Here is a 20,542-nt window from a genome sequence, read left to right as displayed (position 1 = left end):
AAGTTGAAAATTTTCATGAAAAGATTTCGGCTTCAAAAAAGTTGAAAATTTTCTGGACAGGATTTCGGCTTTAAAAAAGTCGAACATTTTCATGAAATATTTCAGCTTCAAAAAAGTTGAACATTTTCATAAAAAGATTTCGGCTTCAAAAAAGTTGAAAATTTTCATGAAAAGATTTCGGCTTCAAAAAAGTTGAAAATTTTCACGACAGGATTTCGGCTTTAAAAAAGTCGAACATTTTCATGAAGTATTTCGGATTCAAAAAAGTTGAAAATTTTCACGACAGGAATTCGGCGTTAAAAAAGTCGAACATTTTCATGAAGTATTTCAGCTTCAAAAAAGTTGAAAATTTTCATGAAAAGATTTAGGCTTCAAAAAAGTTGAAAATTTTCATGAAAAGATTTCGGCTTCAAAAAAGTTGAAAATTTTCATGAAAAGATTTCGACTTCAAAAAAGTTGAAAATTTTCACGACAGGATTTCGGCTTTAAAAAAGTCGAACATTTTCATGAAGTATTTCAGCTTCAAAAAAGTTGAAAATTTTCATGAAAAGATTTCGGTTACAAAAAAGTTGAAAATTTTCACGACAGGATTTCGGCTTTAAAAAAGTCGAACATTTTCATGAAGTATTTCGGCTTCAAAAAAGTTGAAAATTTTCATGAAAAGATTTCGGCTTCAAAAAAGTTGAAAATTTTCACGACAGGATTTCGGCTTTAAAAAAGTCGAACATTTTCATGAAGTATTTCAGCTTCAAAAAAGTTGAAAATTTTCATGAAAAGATTTCGGCTACAAAAAAGTTGAAAATTTTCATGAAAAGATTTCGGCTTCAAAAAAGTTGAAAATTTTCACGACAGGATTTCGGCTTTAAAAAAGTCGAACATTTTCATGAAGTATTTCGGATTCAAAAAAGTTGAAAATTTTCACGACAGGAATTCGGCGTTAAAAAAGTCGAACATTTTCATGAAGTATTTCAGCTTCAAAAAAGTTGAAAATTTTCATGAAAAGATTTAGGCTTCAAAAAAGTTGAAAATTTTCATGAAAAGATTTCGGCTTCAAAAAAGTTGAAAATTTTCACGACAGGATTTTGGCTTTAAAAAAGTCGAAAATTTTCATGAAGTATTTGGGCTTCAAAAAAGTTGAAAATTTTCACGACAGGATTTCGGCTTTAAAAAAGTCGAACATTTTCATGAAGTATTTCTGCTTCAAAAAAGTTGAAAATTTTCAAGAAAAGATTTCGGCTTCAAAAAAGTTGAAAATTTTCACGAAAAGATTTCGGCTTCAAAAAAGTTGAAAATTTTCACGACAGGATTTCGGCTTTAAAAAAGTCGAACATTTTCATGAAGTATTTCGGATTCAAAAAAGTTGAAAATTTTCACGACAGGATTTCGGCGTTAAAAAAGTCGAACATTTTCATGAAGTATTTCAGCTTCAAAAAAGTTGAAAATTTTCATGAAAAGATTTCGGCTTCAAAAAAGTTGAAAATTTTCATGAAAAGATTTCGGCTTTAAAAAAGTTGAAAATTTTCACGACAGGATTTCGGCTTTGAAAAAGTCGAACATTTTCATGAAGTATTTCAGCTTCAAAAAAGTTGAAAATTTTCATGAAAAGATTTCGGCTACAAAAAAGTTGAAAATTTTCATGAAAAGATTTCGGCTTCAAAAAAGTTGAAAATTTTCATGAAAAGATTTCGACTTCAAAAAAGTTGAAAATTTTCACGACAGGATTTTGGCTTTAAAAAAGTCGAACATTTTCATGAAGTATTTGGGCTTCAAAAAAGTTGAAAATTTTCACGACAGGATTTCGGCTTTAAAAAAGTCGAACATTTTCATGAAGTATTTCAGCTTCAAAAAAGTTGAAAATTTTCATGACAAGATTTCGGCTTTAAAAAAGTTGAAAATTTTCATGAAAAGATTTCGGCTTCAAAAAAGTTGAAAATTTTCTGGACAGGATTTCGGCTTTAAAAAAGTCGAACATTTTCATGAAGTATTTCAGCTTCAAAAAAGTTGAACATTTTCATAAAAAGATTTCGGCTACAAAAAAGTTGAAAATTTTCATGAAAAGATTTCGGCTTCAAAAAAGTTGAAAATTTTCACGACAGGATTTCGGCTTTAAAAAAGTCGAACATTTTCATGAAGTATTTCGGATTCAAAAAAGTTGAAAATTTTCACGACAGGATTTCGGCGTTAAAAAAGTCGAACATTTTCATGAAGTATTTCAGCTTCAAAAAAGTTGAAAATTTTCATGAAAAGATTTCGGCTTCAAAAAAGTTGAAAATTTTCATGAAAAGATTTCGGATTTAAAAAAGTTGAAAATTTTCACGACAGGATTTCGGCTTTGAAAAAGTCGAACATTTTCATGAAGTATTTCAGCTTCAAAAAAGTTGAAAATTTTCATGAAAAGATTTCGGATACAAAAAAGTTGAAAATTATCATGAAAAGATTTCGGCTTCAAAAATGTTGAAAATTTTCACGACCGGATTTCGGCTTCAAAAAAGTTGAAAATTTTCACGACAGGATTTCGGCTTTAAAAAAGTCGAACATTTTCATGAAGTATTTCAGCTTCAAAAAAGTTGAAAATTTTCATGAAAAGATTTCGGCTACAAAAAAGTTGAAAATTTTCATGAAAAGATTTCGGCTTCAAAAAAGTTGAAAATTTTCACGACAGGATTTCGGCTTTAAAAAAGTCGAACATTTTCATGAAGTATTTCGGATTCAAAAAAGTTGAAAATTTTCATGAAAAGATTTAGGCTTCAAAAAAGTTGAAAATTTTCATGAAAAGATTTCGGCTTCAAAAAAGTTGAAAATTTTCATGAAAAGATTTCGACTTCAAAAAAGTTGAAAATTTTCACGACAGGATTTTGGCTTTAAAAAAGTCGAACATTTTCATGAAGTATTTGGGCTTCAAAAAAGTTGAAAATTTTCACGACAAGATTTCTGCTTCCAAAAAGTTGAAAATTTTCAAGAAAAGATTTCGGCTTCAAAAAAGTTGAAAATTTTCACGAAAAGATTTCGGCTTCAAAAAAGTTGAAAATTTTCACGACAGGATTTCGGCTTTAAAAAAGTCGAACATTTTCATGAAGTATTTCGGATTCAAAAAAGTTGAAAATTTTCACGACAGGATTTCGGCGTTAAAAAAGTCGAACATTTTCATGAAGTATTTCAGCTTCAAAAAAGTTGAAAATTTTCATGAAAAGATTTCGGCTTCAAAAAAGTTGAAAATTTTCATGAAAAGATTTCGGCTTTAAAAAAGTTGAAAATTTTCACGACAGGATTTCGGCTTTAAAAAAGTCGAACATTTTCATGAAGTATTTCAGCTTCAAAAAAGTTGAAAATTTTCATGAAAAGATTTCGGCTACAAAAAAGTTGAAAATTATCATGAAAAGATTTCGGCTTCAAAAAAGTTGAAAATTTTCACGACCGGATTTCGGCTTTAAAAAAGTCGAATGTTTTCATGAAGTATTTCGGCTTCAAAAAAGTCGAACATTTTCATGAAGTATTTCGGATTCAAAAAAGTTGAAAATTTTCATGAAAAGATTTTGGCTTCAAAAAAGTTGAAAATTTTCATGAAAAGATTTCGGCTTCAAAAAAGTTGAAAATTTACACGACAGGATTTCGGCTTTAAAAAAGTCGAACATTTTCATGAAGTATTTCAGCTTCAAAAAAGTTGAAAATTTTCATGAAAAGATTTCGGTTACAAAAAAGTTGAAAATTTTCACGACAGGATTTCGGCTTTAAAAAAGTCGAACATTTTCATGAAGTATTTCAGCTTCAAAAAAGTTGAAAATTTTCATGAAAAGATTTCGGCTTCAAAAAAGTTGAAAATTTACACGACAGGATTTCGGCTTTAAAAAAGTCGAACATTTTCATGAAGTATTTCAGCTTCAAAAAAGTTGAAAATTTTCATGAAAAGATTTCGGTTACAAAAAAGTTGAAAATTTTCACGACAGGATTTCGGCTTTAAAAAAGTCGAACATTTTCATGAAGTATTTCAGCTTCAAAAAAGTTGAAAATTTTCATGAAAAGATTTCGGCTTCAAAAAAGTTGAAAATTTTCAAGAAAAGATTTCGGCTTCAAAAAAGTTGAAAATTTTCACGAAAAGATTTCGGCTTCAAAAAAGTTGAAAATTTTCACGACAGGATTTCGGCTTTAAAAAAGTCGAACATTTTCATGAAGTATTTCGGATTCAAAAAAGTTGAAAATTTTCACGACAGGATTTCGGCTTTAAAAAAGTCGAACATTTTCATGAAGTATTTCAGCTTCAAAAAAGTTGAAAATTTTCATGAAAAGATTTCAGCTTCAAAAAAGTTGAAAATTTTCATGAAAAGATTTCGGCTTCAAAAAAGTTGAAAATTTTCACGACAGGATTTCGGCTTTAAAAAAGTCGAACATTTTCATGAAGTATTTCAGCTTCAAAAAAGTTGAAAATTTTCATAAAAAGATTTCGGCTTCAAAAAAGTTGAAAATTTTCATGAAAAGATTTCTGCTTCAAAAAAGTTGAAAATTTTCACGACAGGATTTCGGCTTTAAAAAAGTCGAACATTTTCATGAAGTATTTCAGCTTCAAAAAAGTTGAAAATTTTCATGAAAAGATTTCGGCTACAAAAAAGTTGAAAATTTTCATGAAAAGATTTCGGCTTCAAAAAAGTTGAAAATTTTCACGACAGGTTTTCGGCTTTAAAAAAGTCGAACGTTTTCATGAAGTATTTCAGCTTCAAAAAAGTTGAAAATTTTCATGAAAAGATTTCGGCTTCAAAAAAGTTGAACATTTTCACGACAGGATTTTGGCTTTAAAAAAGTCGAACATTTTCATGAAGTATTTGGGCTTCAAAAAAGTTGAAAATTTTCACGACAAGATTTCTGCTTCCAAAAAGTTGAAAATTTTCAAGAAAAGATTTCGGCTTCAAAAAAGTTGAAAATTTTCACGAAAAGATTTCGGCTTCAAAAAAGTTGAAAATTTTCACGACAGGATTTCGGCTTTAAAAAAGTCGAACATTTTCATGAAGTATTTCGGATTCAAAAAAGTTGAAAATTTTCACGACAGGATTTCGGCGTTAAAAAAGTCGAACATTTTCATGAAGTATTTCAGCTTCAAAAAAGTTGAAAATTTTCATGAAAAGATTTCGGCTTCAAAAAAGTTGAAAATTTTCATGAAAAGATTTCGGCTTTAAAAAAGTTGAAAATTTTCACGACAGGATTTCGGCTTTAAAAAAGTCGAACATTTTCATGAAGTATTTCAGCTTCAAAAAAGTTGAAAATTTTCATGAAAAGATTTCGGCTACAAAAAAGTTGAAAATTATCATGAAAAGATTTCGGCTTCAAAAAAGTTGAAAATTTTCACGACCGGATTTCGGCTTTAAAAAAGTCGAATGTTTTCATGAAGTATTTCGGCTTCAAAAAAGTTGAAAATTTTCATGAAAAGATTTCGGTTACAAAAAAGTTGAAAATTTTCACGACAGGATTTCGGCTTTAAAAAAGTCGAACATTTTCATGAAGTATTTCAGCTTCAAAAAAGTTGAAAATTTTCATGAAAAGATTTCGGCTTCAAAAAAGTTGAAAATTTTCAAGAAAAGATTTCGGCTTCAAAAAAGTTGAAAATTTTCACGAAAAGATTTCGGCTTCAAAAAAGTTGAAAATTTTCACGACAGGATTTCGGATTTAAAAAAGTCGAACATTTTCATGAAGTATTTCGGATTCAAAAAAGTTGAAAATTTTCATGAAAAGATTTCGGTTACAAAAAAGTTGAAAATTTTCACGACAGGATTTCGGCTTTAAAAAAGTCGAACATTTTCATGAAGTATTTCAGCTTCAAAAAAGTTGAAAATTTTCATGAAAAGATTTCGGCTTCAAAAAAGTTGAAAATTTTCAAGAAAAGATTTCGGCTTCAAAAAAGTTGAAAATTTTCACGAAAAGATTTCGGCTTCAAAAAAGTTGAAAATTTTCACGACAGGATTTCGGCTTTAAAAAAGTCGAACATTTTCATGAAGTATTTCGGATTCAAAAAAGTTGAAAATTTTCACGACAGGATTTCGGCGTTAAAAAAGTCGAACATTTTCATGAAGTATTTCAGCTTCAAAAAAGTTGAAAATTTTCATGAAAAGATTTCAGCTTCAAAAAAGTTGAAAATTTTCATGAAAAGATTTCGGCTTCAAAAAAGTTGAAAATTTTCACGAAAAGATTTCGGCTTCAAAAAAGTTGAAAATTTTCACGACAGGATTTCGGCTTTAAAAAAGTCGAACATTTTCATGAAGTATTTCGGATTCAAAAAAGTTGAAAATTTTCACGACAGGATTTCGGCGTTAAAAAAGTCGAACATTTTCATGAAGTATTTCAGCTTCAAAAAAGTTGAAAATTTTCATGAAAAGATTTCGGCTACAAAAAAGTTGAAAATTTTCATGAAAAGATTTCGGCTTCAAAAAAGTTGAAAATTTTCACGACAGGTTTTCGGCTTTAAAAAAGTCGAACGTTTTCATGAAGTATTTCGGCTTCAAAAAAGTCGAAAATTTTCATGAAAAGATTTCGGCTTCAAAAAAGTTGAAAATTTTCACGACAGGATTTCGGCTTTAAAAAAGTCGAACATTTTCATGAAGTATTTCAGCTTCAAAAAAGTTGAAAATTTTCATGAAAAGATTTCGGCTTCAAAAAAGTTGAACATTTTCACGACAGGATTTTGGCTTTAAAAAAGTCGAACATTTTCATGAAGTATTTGGGCTTCAAAAAAGTTGAAAATTTTCACGACAGGATTTCGGCTTTAAAAAAGTCGAACATTTTCATGAAGTATTTCGGCTTCAAAAAAGTTGAACATTTTCACGACAGGAATTCGGCGTTAAAAAAGTCGAACATTTTCATGAAGTATTTCAGCTTCAAAAAAGTTGAAAATTTTCACGACAGGATTTCGGCGTTAAAAAAGTCAAACATTTTCATGAAGTATTTAAGCTTCAAAAAAGTTGAAAATTTTCATGAAAAGATTTCGGCTTCAAAAAAGTTGAAAATTTTCATGAAAAGATTTCGGCTTCAAAAAAGTTGAACATTTTCACGACAGGATTTCGGCTTCAAAAAAGTCGAACATTTTCATGAAGTATTTCGGCTTCAAAAAAGTTGAACATTTTCATGAAGTATTTGGGCTTCAAAAAAGTTGAAAATTTTCACGACAGGATTTCGGCTTTAAAAAAGTCGAACATTTTCATGAAGTATTTCGGCTTCAAAAAAGTTGAACATTTTCATGAAGTATTTGGGCTTCAAAAAAGTTGAAAATTTTCACGACAGGATTTCGGCTTTAAAAAAGTCGAACATTTTCATGAAGTATTTCGGATTAAAAAAAGTTGAAAATTTTCACGACAGGAATTCGGCGTTAAAAAAGTCGACCATTTTCATGAAGTATTTCAGCTTCAAAAAAGTTGAAAATTTTCATGAAAAGATTTAGGCTTCAAAAAAGTTGAAAATTTTCACGACAAGATTTCGGCTTTAAAAAAGTCGAACATTTTCAGGAAGTATTTCAGCTTCAAAAAAGTTGAAAATTTTCACGACAGGATTTCGGCGTTAAAAAAGTCGAAAATTTTCATGAAGTATTTCAGCTTCAAAAAAGTTGAAAATTTTCATGAAAAGATTTCAGCTTCAAAAAAGTTGAAAATTTTCATGAAAAGATTTCGGTTTCAAAAAAGTTGAAAATTTTCACGACAAGATTTCGGCTTTAAAAAAGTCGAACATTTTCAGTAAGTATTTCAGCTTCAAAAAAGTTGAAAATTTTCATGAAAAGATTTCGGCTACAAAAAAGTTGAAAATTATCATGAAAAGATTTCGGCTTCAAAAAAGTTGAAAATTTTCACGACCGGATTTCGGCTTTAAAAAAGTCGAATGTTTTCATGAAGTATTTGGGCTTCAAAAAAGTCGAACATTTTCATGAAGTATTTCGGATTCAAAAAAGTTGAAAATTTTCATGAAAAGATTTTGGCTTCAAAAAAGTTGAAAATTTTCATGAAAAGATTTCGGCTTCAAAAAAGTTGAAAATTTTCACGACAGGATTTCGGCTTTAAAAAAGTCGAACATTTTCATGAAGTATTTCAGCTTCAAAAAAGTTGAAAATTTTCATGAAAAGATTTCGGTTACAAAAAAGTTGAAAATTTTCACGACAGGATTTCAGCTTTAAAAAAGTCGAACATTTTCATGAAGTATTTCAGCTTCAAAAAAGTTGAAAATTTTCATGAAAAGATTTCGGCTTCAAAAAAGTTGAAAATTTTCATGAAAAGATTTCGGCTTCAAAAAAGTTGAAAATTTTCACGAAAAGATTTCGGCTTCAAAAAAGTTGAAAATTTTCACGACAGGATTTCGGCTTTAAAAAAGTCGAACATTTTCATGAAGTATTTCGGATTCAAAAAAGTTGAAAATTTTCACGACAGGATTTCGGCGTTAAAAAAGTCGAACATTTTCATGAAGTATTTCAGCTTCAAAAAAGTTGAAAATTTTCATGAAAAGATTTCAGCTTCAAAAAAGTTGAAAATTTTCATGAAAAGATTTCGGCTTCAAAAAAGTTGAACATTTTCACGAAAAGATTTCGGCTTCAAAAAAGTTGAAAATTTTCACGACAGGATTTCGGCTTTAAAAAAGTCGAATGTTTTCATGAAGTATTTCGGATTCAAAAAAGTTGAAAATTTTCACGACAGGATTTCGGCGTTAAAAAAGTCGAACATTTTCATGAAGTATTTCAGCTTCAAAAAAGTTGAAAATTTTCATGAAAAGATTTCAGCTTCAAAAAAGTTGAAAATTTTCATGAAAAGATTTCGGCTTCAAAAAAGTTGAAAATTTTCACGACAGGATTTCGGCTTTAAAAAAGTCGAACATTTTCATGAAGTATTTCAGCTTCAAAAAAGTTGAAAATTTTCATAAAAAGATTTCGGCTTCAAAAAAGTTGAAAATTTTCATGAAAAGATTTCGGCTTCAAAAAAGTTGAAAATTTTCACGACAGGATTTCGGCTTTAAAAAAGTCGAACATTTTCATGAAGTATTTCAGCTTCAAAAAAGTTGAAAATTTTCATGAAAAGATTTCGGCTTCAAAAAAGTTGAAAATTTTCAAGAAAAGATTTCGGCTTCAAAAAAGTTGAAAATTTTCACGAAAAGATTTCGGCTTCAAAAAAGTTGAAAATTTTCACGACAGGATTTCGGCTTTAAAAAAGTCGAACATTTTCATGAAGTATTTCGGATTCAAAAAAGTTGAAAATTTTCACGACAGGATTTCGGCGTTAAAAAAGTCGAACATTTTCATGAAGTATTTCAGCTTCAAAAAAGTTGAAAATTTTCATGAAAAGATTTCAGCTTCAAAAAAGTTGAAAATTTTCATGAAAAGATTTCGGCTTCAAAAAAGTTGAAAATTTTCACGAAAAGATTTCGGCTTCAAAAAAGTTGAAAATTTTCACGACAGGATTTCGGCTTTAAAAAAGTCGAACATTTTCATGAAGTATTTCGGATTCAAAAAAGTTGAAAATTTTCACGACAGGATTTCGGCGTTAAAAAAGTCGAACATTTTCATGAAGTATTTCAGCTTCAAAAAAGTTGAAAATTTTCATGAAAAGATTTCGGCTACAAAAAAGTTGAAAATTTTCATAAAAAGATTTCGGCTTCAAAAAAGTTGAAAATTTTCACGACAGGTTTTCGGCTTTAAAAAAGTCGAACGTTTTCATGAAGTATTTCGGCTTCAAAAAAGTCGAAAATTTTCATGAAAAGATTTCGGCTTCAAAAAAGTTGAAAATTTTCACGACAGGATTTCGGCTTTAAAAAAGTCGAACATTTTCATGAAGTATTTCAGCTTCAAAAAAGTTGAAAATTTTCATGAAAAGATTTCGGCTTCAAAAAAGTTGAACATTTTCACGACAGGATTTTGGCTTTAAAAAAGTCGAACATTTTCATGAAGTATTTGGGCTTCAAAAAAGTTGAAAATTTTCACGACAGGATTTCGGCTTTAAAAAAGTCGAACATTTTCATGAAGTATTTCGGCTTCAAAAAAGTTGAACATTTTCACAACAGGAATTCGGCGTTAAAAAAGTCGAACATTTTCATGAAGTATTTCAGCTTCAAAAAAGTTGAAAATTTTCACGACAGGATTTCGGCGTTAAAAAAGTCAAACATTTTCATGAAGTATTTAAGCTTCAAAAAAGTTGAAAATTTTCATGAAAAGATTTCGGCTTCAAAAAAGTTGAAAATTTTCATGAAAAGATTTCGGCTTCAAAAAAGTTGAACATTTTCACGACAGGATTTCGGCTTCAAAAAAGTCGAACATTTTCATGAAGTATTTCGGCTTCAAAAAAGTTGAACATTTTCATGAAGTATTTGGGCTTCAAAAAAGTTGAAAATTTTCACGACAGGATTTCGGCTTTAAAAAAGTCGAACATTTTCATGAAGTATTTCGGCTTCAAAAAAGTTGAACATTTTCATGAAGTATTTGGGCTTCAAAAAAGTTGAAAATTTTCACGACAGGATTTCGGCTTTAAAAAAGTCGAACATTTTCATGAAGTATTTCGGATTAAGAAAAGTTGAAAATTTTCACGACAGGAATTCGGCGTTAAAAAAGTCGACCATTTTCATGAAGTATTTCAGCTTCAAAAAAGTTGAAAATTTTCACGACAAGATTTCGGCTTTAAAAAAGTCGAACATTTTCAGGAAGTATTTCAGCTTCAAAAAAGTTGAAAATTTTCACGACAGGATTTCGGCGTTAAAAAAGTCGAACATTTTCATGAAGTATTTCAGCTTCAAAAAAGTTGAAAATTTTCATGAAAAGATTTCAACTTCAAAAAAGTTGAAAATTTTCATGAAAAGATTTCAACTTCAAAAAAGTTGAAAATTTTCATGAAAAGATTTCGGTTTCAAAAAAGTTGAAAATTTTCACGACAAGATTTCGGCTTTAAAAAAGTCGAACATTTTCAGTAAGTATTTCAGCTTCAAAAAAGTTGAAAATTTTCATGAAAAGATTTCGGCTACAAAAAAGTTGAAAATTATCATGAAAAGATTTCGGCTTCAAAAAAGTTGAAAATTTTCACGACCGGATTTCGGCTTTAAAAAAGTCGAATGTTTTCATGAAGTATTTGGGCTTCAAAAAAGTCGAACATTTTCATGAAGTATTTCGGATTCAAAAAAGTTGAAAATTTTCATGAAAAGATTTCGGCTTCAAAAAAGTTGAAAATTTTCACGACAGGATTTCAGCTTTAAAAAAGTCGAACATTTTCATGAAGTATTTCAGCTTCAAAAAAGTTGAAAATTTTCATGAAAAGATTTCGGCTTCAAAAAAGTTGAAAATTTTCATGAAAAGATTTCGGCTTCAAAAAAGTTGAAAATTTTCATGAAAAGATTTCGGCTTCAAAAAAGTTGAAAATTTTCATGAAAAGATTTCGACTTCAAAAAAGTTGAAAATTTTCACGACAGGATTTTGGCTTTAAAAAAGTCGAACATTTTCATGAAGTATTTGGGCTTCAAAAAAGTTGAAAATTTTCACGACAGGATTTCGGCTTTAAAAAAGTCGAACATTTTCATGAAGTATTTCAGCTTCAAAAAAGTTGAAAATTTTCATGAAAAGATTTCGGCTTCAAAAAAGTTGAAAATTTTCAAGAAAAGATTTCGGCTTCAAAAAAGTTGAAAATTTTCACGAAAAGATTTCGGCTTCAAAAAAGTTGAAAATTTTCACGACAGGATTTCGGCTTTAAAAAAGTCGAACATTTTCATGAAGTATTTCGGATTCAAAAAAGTTGAAAATTTTCACGACAGGATTTCGGCGTTAAAAAAGTCGAACATTTTCATGAAGTATTTCAGCTTCAAAAAAGTTGAAAATTTTCATGAAAAGATTTCAGCTTCAAAAAAGTTGAAAATTTTCATGAAAAGATTTCGGCTTCAAAAAAGTTGAACATTTTCACGAAAAGATTTCGGCTTCAAAAAAGTTGAAAATTTTCACGACAGGATTTCGGCTTTAAAAAAGTCGAACATTTTCATGAAGTATTTCGGATTCAAAAAAGTTGAAAATTTTCACGACAGGATTTCGGCGTTAAAAAAGTCGAACATTTTCATGAAGTATTTCAGCTTCAAAAAAGTTGAAAATTTTCATGAAAAGATTTCAGCTTCAAAAAAGTTGAAAATTTTCATGAAAAGATTTCGGCTTCAAAAAAGTTGAAAATTTTCACGACAGGATTTCGGCTTTAAAAAAGTCGAACATTTTCATGAAGTATTTCAGCTTCAAAAAAGTTGAAAATTTTCATAAAAAGATTTCGGCTTCAAAAAAGTTGAAAATTTTCATGAAAAGATTTCGGCTTCAAAAAAGTTGAAAATTTTCACGACAGGATTTCGGCTTTAAAAAAGTCGAACATTTTCATGAAGTATTTCAGCTTCAAAAAAGTTGAAAATTTTCATGAAAAGATTTCGGCTACAAAAAAGTTGAAAATTTTCATGAAAAGATTTCGGCTTCAAAAAAGTTGAAAATTTTCACGACAGGTTTTCGGCTTTAAAAAAGTCGAACGTTTTCATGAAGTATTTCGGCTTCAAAAAAGTCGAAAATTTTCATGAAAAGATTTCGGCTTCAAAAAAGTTGAAAATTTTCACGACAGGATTTCGGCTTTAAAAAAGTCGAACATTTTCATGAAGTATTTCAGCTTCAAAAAAGTTGAAAATTTTCATGAAAAGATTTCGGCTTCAAAAAAGTTGAACATTTTCACGACAGGATTTTGGCTTTAAAAAAGTCGAACATTTTCATGAAGTATTTGGGCTTCAAAAAAGTTGAAAATTTTCACGACAGGATTTCGGCTTTAAAAAAGTCGAACATTTTCATGAAGTATTTCGGCTTCAAAAAAGTTGAACATTTTCACGACAGGAATTCGGCGTTAAAAAAGTCGAACATTTTCATGAAGTATTTCAGCTTCAAAAAAGTTGAAAATTTTCACGACAGGATTTCGGCGTTAAAAAAGTCAAACATTTTCATGAAGTATTTAAGCTTCAAAAAAGTTGAAAATTTTCATGAAAAGATTTCGGCTTCAAAAAAGTTGAAAATTTTCATGAAAAGATTTCGGCTTCAAAAAAGTTGAACATTTTCACGACAGGATTTCGGCTTCAAAAAAGTCGAACATTTTCATGAAGTATTTCGGCTTCAAAAAAGTTGAACATTTTCATGAAGTATTTGGGCTTCAAAAAAGTTGAAAATTTTCACGACAGGATTTCGGCTTTAAAAAAGTCGAACATTTTCATGAAGTATTTCGGCTTCAAAAAAGTTGAACATTTTCATGAAGTATTTGGGCTTCAAAAAAGTTGAAAATTTTCACGACAGGATTTCGGCTTTAAAAAAGTCGAACATTTTCATGAAGTATTTCGGATTCAAAAAAGTTGAAAATTTTCACGACAGGAATTCGGCGTTAAAAAAGTCGACCATTTTCATGAAGTATTTCAGCTTCAAAAAAGTTGAAAATTTTCATGAAAAGATTTAGGCTTCAAAAAAGTTGAAAATTTTCACGACAAGATTTCGGCTTTAAAAAAGTCGAACATTTTCAGGAAGTATTTCAGCTTCAAAAAAGTTGAAAATTTTCACGACAGGATTTCGGCGTTAAAAAAGTCGAACATTTTCATGAAGTATTTCAGCTTCAAAAAAGTTGAAAATTTTCATGAAAAGATTTCAGCTTCAAAAAAGTTGAAAATTTTCATGAAAAGATTTCGGTTTCAAAAAAGTTGAAAATTTTCACGACAAGATTTCGGCTTTAAAAAAGTCGAACATTTTCAGGAAGTATTTCAGCTTCAAAAAAGTTGAAAATTTTCATGAAAAGATTTCGGCTACAAAAAAGTTGAAAATTATCATGAAAAGATTTCGGCTTCAAAAAAGTTGAAAATTTTCACGACCGGATTTCGGCTTTAAAAAAGTCGAACATTTTCATGAAGTATTTGGGCTTCAAAAAAGTTGAAAATTTTCACGACAGGATTTCGGCTTTAAAAAAGTCGAACATTTTCATGAAGTATTTCAGCTTCAAAAAAGTTGAAAATTTTCATGAAAAGATTTCGGTTACAAAAATGTTGAAAATTTTCACGACAGGATTTCGGCTTTAAAAAAGTCGAACATTTTCATGAAGTATTTCAGCTTCAAAAAAGTTGAAAATTTTCATGAAAAGATTTCGGCTTCAAAAAAGTTGAAAATTTTCATGAAAAGATTTCGGCTTCAAAAAAGTTGAAAATTTTCATGAAAAGATTTCGACTTCAAAAAAGTTGAAAATTTTCACGACAGGATTTTGGCTTTAAAAAAGTCGAACATTTTCATGAAGTATTTGGGCTTCAAAAAAGTTGAAAATTTTAACGACAGGATTTCGGCTTTAAAAAAGTCGAACATTTTCATGAAGTATTTCAGCTTCAAAAAAGTTGAAAATTTTCATGAAAAGATTTCGGCTTTAAAAAAGTTGAAAATTTTCATGAAAAGATTTCGGCTTCAAAAAAGTTGAAAATTTTCACGACAGGATTTCGGCTTTAAAAAAGTCGAACATTTTCATGAAGTATTTCAGCTTCAAAAAAGTTGAAAATTTTCATAAAAAGATTTCGGCTTCAAAAAAGTTGAAAATTTTCATGAAAAGATTTCGGCTTCAAAAAAGTTGAAAATTTTCACGACAGGATTTCGGCTTTAAAAAAGTCGAACATTTTCATGAAGTATTTCAGCTTCAAAAAAGTTGAAAATTTTCATGAAAAGATTTAGGCTTCAAAAAAGTTGAAAATTTTCACGACAAGATTTCGGCTTTAAAAAAGTCGAACATTTTCAGGAAGTATTTCAGCTTCAAAAGAGTTGAAAATTTTCATGAAAAGATTTCGGCTACAAAAAAGTTGAAAATTATCATGAAAAGATTTCGGCTTCAAAAAAGTTGAAAATTTTCACGACCGGATTTCGGCTTTAAAAAAGTCGAATGTTTTCATGAAGTATTTGGGCTTCAAAAAAGTCGAACATTTTCATGAAGTATTTCGGATTCAAAAAAGTCGAACATTTTCATGAAGTATTTCAGCTTCAAAAAAGTTGAAAATTTTCATGAAAAGATTTCGGTTACAAAAAAGTTGAAAATTTTCACGACAGGATTTCGGCTTTAAAAAAGTCGAACATTTTCATGAAGTATTTCAGCTTCAAAAAAGTTGAAAATTTTCATGAAAAGATTTCGGCTTCAAAAAAGTTGAAAATTTTCATGAAAAGATTTCGGCTTCAAAAAAGTTGAAAATTTTCATGAAAAGATTTCGGCTTCAAAAAAGTTGAACATTTTCACGACAGGATTTCGGCTTCAAAAAAGTCGAACATTTTCATGAAGTATTTGGGCTTCAAAAAAGTCGAACATTTTCATGAAGTATTTCGGATTCAAAAAAGTTGAAAATTTTCATGAAAAGATTTCGGCTTCAAAAAAGTTGAAAATTTTCATGAAAAGATTTCGGCTTCAAAAAAGTTGAAAATTTTCACGACAGGATTTCGGCTTTAAAAAAGTCGAACATTTTCATGAAGTATTTCAGCTTCAAAAAAGTTGAACATTTTCATGAAGTATTTGGGCTTCAAAAAAGTTGAAAATTTTCACGACAGGATTTCGGCTTTAAAAAAGTCGAACATTTTCATGAAGTATTTCGGATTCAAAAAAGTTGAAAATTTTCACGACAGGAATTCGGCGTTAAAAAAGTCGACCATTTTCATGAAGTATTTCAGCTTCAAAAAAGTTGAAAATTTTCATGAAAAGATTTAGGCTTCAAAAAAGTTGAAAATTTTCACGACAAGATTTCGGCTTTAAAAAAGTCGAACATTTTCAGGAAGTATTTCAGCTTCAAAAAAGTTGAAAATTTTCACGACAGGATTTCGGCGTTAAAAAAGTCGAACATTTTCATGAAGTATTTCAGCTTCAAAAAAGTTGAAAATTTTCATGAAAAGATTTCAGCTTCAAAAAAGTTGAAAATTTTCATGAAAAGATTTCGGTTTCAAAAAAGTTGAAAATTTTCACGACAAGATTTCGGCTTTAAAAAAGTCGAACATTTTCAGGAAGTATTTCAGCTTCAAAAAAGTTGAAAATTTTCATGAAAAGATTTCGGCTACAAAAAAGTTGAAAATTATCATGAAAAGATTTCGGCTTCAAAAAAGTTGAAAATTTTCACGACCGGATTTCGGCTTTAAAAAAGTCGAACATTTTCATGAAGTATTTGGGATTCAAAAAAGTTGAAAATTTTCACGACAGGATTTCGGCTTTAAAAAAGTCGAACATTTTCATGAAGTATTTCAGCTTCAAAAAAGTTGAAAATTTTCATGAAAAGATTTCGGTTACAAAAAAGTTGAAAATTTTCACGACAGGATTTCGGCTTTAAAAAAGTCGAACATTTTCATGAAGTATTTCAGCTTCAAAAAAGTTGAAAATTTTCATGAAAAGATTTCGGCTTCAAAAAAGTTGAAAATTTTCATGAAAAGATTTCGGCTTCAAAAAAGTTGAAAATTTTCATGAAAAGATTTCGACTTCAAAAAAGTTGAAAATTTTCACGACAGGATTTTGGCTTTAAAAAAGTCGAACATTTTCATGAAGTATTTGGGCTTCAAAAAAGTTGAAAATTTTCACGACAGGATTTCGGCTTTAAAAAAGTCGAACATTTTCATGAAGTATTTCAGCTTCAAAAAAGTTGAAAATTTTCATGAAAAGATTTCGGCTTCAAAAAAGTTGAAAATTTTCATGAAAAGATTTCGGCTTCAAAAAAGTTGAAAATTTTCATGAAAAGATTTCGGCTTCAAAAAAGTTGAACATTTTCACGACAGGATTTCGGCTTCAAAAAAGTCGAACATTTTCATGAAGTATTTCGGCTTCAAAAAAGTTGAACATTTTCATGAAGTATTTGGGCTTCAAAAAAGTTGAAAATTTTCACGACAGGATTTCGGCTTTAAAAAAGTCGAACATTTTCATAAAGTATTTCGGCTTCAAAAAAGTTGAACATTTTCATGAAGTATTTGGGCTTCAAAAAAGTTGAAAATTTTCACGACAGGATTTCGGCTTTAAAAAAGTCGAACATTTTCATGAAGTATTTCGGATTCAAAAAAGTTGAAAATTTTCACGACAGGAATTCGGCGTTAAAAAAGTCGACCATTTTCATGAAGTATTTCAGCTTCAAAAAAGTTGAAAATTTTCATGAAAAGATTTAGGCTTCAAAAAAGTTGAAAATTTTCACGACAAGATTTCGGCTTTAAAAAAGTCGAACATTTTCAGGAAGTATTTCAGCTTCAAAAAAGTTGAAAATTTTCACGACAGGATTTCGGCGTTAAAAAAGTCGAACATTTTCATGAAGTATTTCAGCTTCAAAAAAGTTGAAAATTTTCATGAAAAGATTTCAGCTTCAAAAAAGTTGAAAATTTTCATGAAAAGATTTCGGTTTCAAAAAAGTTGAAAATTTTCACGACAAGATTTCGGCTTTAAAAAAGTCGAACATTTTCAGGAAGTATTTCAGCTTCAAAAAAGTTGAAAATTTTCATGAAAAGATTTCGGCTACAAAAAAGTTGAAAATTATCATGAAAAGATTTCGGCTTCAAAAAAGTTGAAAATTTTCACGACCGGATTTCGGCTTTAAAAAAGTCGAACATTTTCATGAAGTATTTGGGCTTCAAAAAAGTTGAAAATTTTCACGACAGGATTTCGGCTTTAAAAAAGTCGAACATTTTCATGAAGTATTTCAGCTTCAAAAAAGTTGAAAATTTTCATGAAAAGATTTCGGTTACAAAAAAGTTGAAAATTTTCACGACAGGATTTCGGCTTTAAAAAAGTCGAACATTTTCATGAAGTATTTCAGCTTCAAAAAAGTTGAAAATTTTCATGAAAAGATTTCGGCTTCAAAAAAGTTGAAAATTTTCATGAAAAGATTTCGGCTTCAAAAAAGTTGAAAATTTTCATGAAAAGATTTCGACTTCAAAAAAGTTGAAAATTTTCACGACAGGATTTTGGCTTTAAAAAAGTCGAACATTTTCATGAAGTATTTGGGCTTCAAAAAAGTTGAAAATTTTCACGACAGGATTTCGGCTTTAAAAAAGTCGAACATTTTCATGAAGTATTTCAGCTTCAAAAAAGTTGAAAATTTTCATGAAAAGATTTCGGCTTTAAAAAAGTTGAAAATTTTCATGAAAAGATTTCGGCTTCAAAAAAGTTGAAAATTTTCACGACAGGATTTCGGCTTTAAAAAAGTCGAACATTTTCATGAAGTATTTCAGCTTCAAAAAAGTTGAAAATTTTCATAAAAAGATTTCGGCTTCAAAAAAGTTGAAAATTTTCATGAAAAGATTTCGGCTTCAAAAAAGTTGAAAATTTTCACGACAGGATTTCGGCTTTAAAAAAGTCGAACATTTTCATGAAGTATTTCAGCTTCAAAAAAGTTGAAAATTTTCATGAAAAGATTTAGGCTTCAAAAAAGTTGAAAATTTTCACGACAAGATTTCGGCTTTAAAAAAGTCGAACATTTTCAGGAAGTATTTCAGCTTCAAAAGAGTTGAAAATTTTCATGAAAAGATTTCGGCTACAAAAAAGTTGAAAATTATCATGAAAAGATTTCGGCTTCAAAAAAGTTGAAAATTTTCACGACCGGATTTCGGCTTTAAAAAAGTCGAATGTTTTCATGAAGTATTTGGGCTTCAAAAAAGTCGAACATTTTCATGAAGTATTTCGGATTCAAAAAAGTTGAAAATTTTCATGAAAAGATTTCGGCTTCAAAAAAGTTGAAAATTTTCATGAAAAGATTTCGGCTTCAAAAAAGTTGAAAATTTTCACGACAGGATTTCGGCTTTAAAAAAGTCGAATATTTTCATGAAGTATTTCAGCTTCAAAAAAGTTGAAAATTTTCATGAAAAGATTTCGGTTACAAAAAAGTTGAAAATTTTCACGACAGGATTTCGGCTTTAAAAAAGTCGAACATTTTCATGAAGTATTTCAGCTTCAAAAAAGTTGAAAATTTTCATGAAAAGATTTCGGCTTCAAAAAAGTTGAAAATTTTCATGAAAAGATTTCGGCTTCAAAAAAGTTGAAAATTTTCATGAAAAGATTTCGACTTCAAAAAAGTTGAAAATTTTCACGACAGGATTTTGGCTTTAAAAAAGTCGAACATTTTCATGAAGTATTTGGGCTTCAAAAAAGTCGAACATTTTCATGAAGTATTTGGGCTTCAAAAAAGTTGAAAATTTTCACGACAGGATTTCGGCTTTAAAAAAGTCGAACATTTTCATGAAGTATTTCAGCTTCAAAAAAGTTGAAAATTTTCATGAAAAGATTTCGGCTTTAAAAAAGTTGAAAATTTTCATGAAAAGATTTCGGCTTCAAAAAAGTTGAAAATTTTCACGACAGGATTTCGGCTTTAAAAAAGTCGAACATTTTCATGAAGTATTTCAGCTTCAAAAAAGTTGAACATTTTCATAAAAAGATTTCGGCTTCAAAAAAGTTGAAAATTTTCATGAAAAGATTTCGGCTTCAAAAAAGTTGAACATTTTCATGAAAAGATTTCGACTTCAAAAAAGTTGAAAATTTTAACGACAGGATTTTGGCTTTAAAAAAGTCGAACATTTTCATGAAGTATTTGGGCTTCAAAAAAGTTGAAAATTTTCACGACAGGATTTCGGCTTTAAAAAAGTCGAACATTTTCATGAAGTATTTCAGCTTCAAAAAAGTTGAAAATTTTCATGAAAAGATTTCGGCTTCAAAAAAGTTGAAAATTTTCATGAAAAGATTTCGACTTCAAAAAAGTTGAAAATTTTCACGACAGGATTTTGGCTTTAAAAAAGTCGAACATTTTCATGAAGTATTTGGGCTTCAAAAAAGTTGAAAATTTTCACGACAGGATTTCGGCTTTAAAAAAGTCGAACATTTTCATGAAGTATTTCAGCTTCAAAAAAGTTGAAAATTTTCATGAAAAGATTTCGGCTTTAAAAAAGTTGAAAATTTTCATGAAAAGATTTCGGCTTCAAAAAAGTTGAAAATTTTCACGACAGGATTTCGGCTTTAAAAAAGTCGAACATTTTCATGAAGTATTTCAGCTTCAAAAAAGTTGAAAATTTTCATAAAAAGATTTCGGCTTCAAAAAAGTTGAAAATTTTCATGAAAAGATTTCGGCTTCAAAAAAGTTGAAAATTTTCACGACAGGATTTCGGCTTTAAAAAAGTCGAACATTTTCATGAAGTATTTCAGCTTCAAAAAAGTTGAAAATTTTCATGAAAAGATTTAGGCTTCAAAAAAGTTGAAAATTTTCACGACAAGATTTCGGCTTTAAAAAAGTCGAACATTTTCAGGAAGTATTTCAGCTTCAAAAGAGTTGAAAATTTTCATGAAAAGATTTCGGCTACAAAAAAGTTGAAAATTATCATGAAAAGATTTCGGCTTCAAAAAAGTTGAAAATTTTCACGACCGGATTTCGGCTTTAAAAAAGTCGAATGTTTTCATGAAGTATTTGGGCTTCAAAAAAGTCGAACATTTTCATGAAGTATTTCGGATTCAAAAAAGTTGAAAATTTTCATGAAAAGATTTTGGCTTCAAAAAAGTTGAAAATTTTCATGAAAAGATTTCGGCTTCAAAAAAGTTGAAAA

The sequence above is a fragment of the Labrus mixtus genome, chromosome 21 (genome assembly GCF_963584025.1).
Source record: "Labrus mixtus chromosome 21, fLabMix1.1, whole genome shotgun sequence".
Classification (NCBI taxonomy): Eukaryota; Metazoa; Chordata; class Actinopteri; order Labriformes; family Labridae; genus Labrus; species Labrus mixtus.
The sequence above is the reverse complement of the archived record's forward strand: the minus strand, read 5'-3'. Positions refer to the sequence as shown.